Source organism: Geospiza fortis, unplaced genomic scaffold, assembly GCF_000277835.1.
Source record: "Geospiza fortis unplaced genomic scaffold, GeoFor_1.0 scaffold635, whole genome shotgun sequence".
Classification (NCBI taxonomy): Eukaryota; Metazoa; Chordata; class Aves; order Passeriformes; family Thraupidae; genus Geospiza; species Geospiza fortis.
The window spans coordinates 36,196-37,215 of NW_005054610.1; positions in this window are offsets into that span (position 1 = coordinate 36,196).

The following is a 1,020-nucleotide window of genomic DNA, read 5'->3' on the forward strand; positions in this document are numbered from 1 at the left end:
GCCTCCTTCCCCCGCCCTCTCCTCCTCCTCCTCCACTTCGGGGTCCCCCCCCTTCCCTCGGCTCCTTTTTCCCTTTTTCTTTTCATTCTCTCGGCAATGGGGCGGGGAAGGGCACCTGCCACAACTTCAAGGGCGAGGAGGTTTGGGCTGGGGAGGAGGAGGAGGAGGAGGAGGGTCCCGGGGTCCCCGCTTTGAGCGCCTCGGGATCAAAGCTGGACCACGCTTCACTGCCAAGAGCGCCCGGCCCCATCCAGCGCGGAAAAGCAGAATCGGGGAAAAAACCCCATCAATCCCCTGGTGTTCCCTGCCATTGCCTCGGAATTTCTGCCCCAAGCTGGGCGAAGGTGCCCCCACTCCACTCGTACCCCCGAGGTTTTCATTGCATGGTACAAGGGGGAGGGAAAAGAAACGGATTTTGGAGAAAAAAAAAAAACCATTTCCATCAACACCACCGCTGTCTGAGCTTCCTTCCTGCCACGTTGCTAATGAAGCTCGTTAGGTGTCGGTGCTAATTAACACCAGAGGGACACTCAGGTGTGCGGGGGGGCACAGGTTGTGCACAACAAGAGCTGCCGCTCCCAGGAGGCCCCAACCCCTTCCCAAAAAGCCAAATAGAAATAAAAATTTCCCCTCTGAAGGGCTGGGGTGGATTTGGCATGGAGCTCCAGGTGCACCTGCGGCCTCCGCTACCTGTGCTGTGAAATCCCAGGTGGATTCTGCTCTGTCCCATCCAACCCATCCCAAAAATCCCATATTGCCGCGGGGCTGGCCCTGCGCCCTGGAAAAACATCAAAATGATCCAGGGGAGCCTACTGGGGTCAGAAAAGGGGGGAATAAGGGGGAAAAAAGGGGGGAAAAAAGGGGCAAAAAAGGGGGCAAAAAGTTCGGTGGGAATTCCAGGACCATCCCCCGTGATGTGGGAGGGAGGGATGGTGGGAAGAGGTGAAAACAGAGATACACTCGTGGAGGAAATAAAGAGAAATAAATAAAATACAAGCGGATTGACGCCGCCACTGCCTC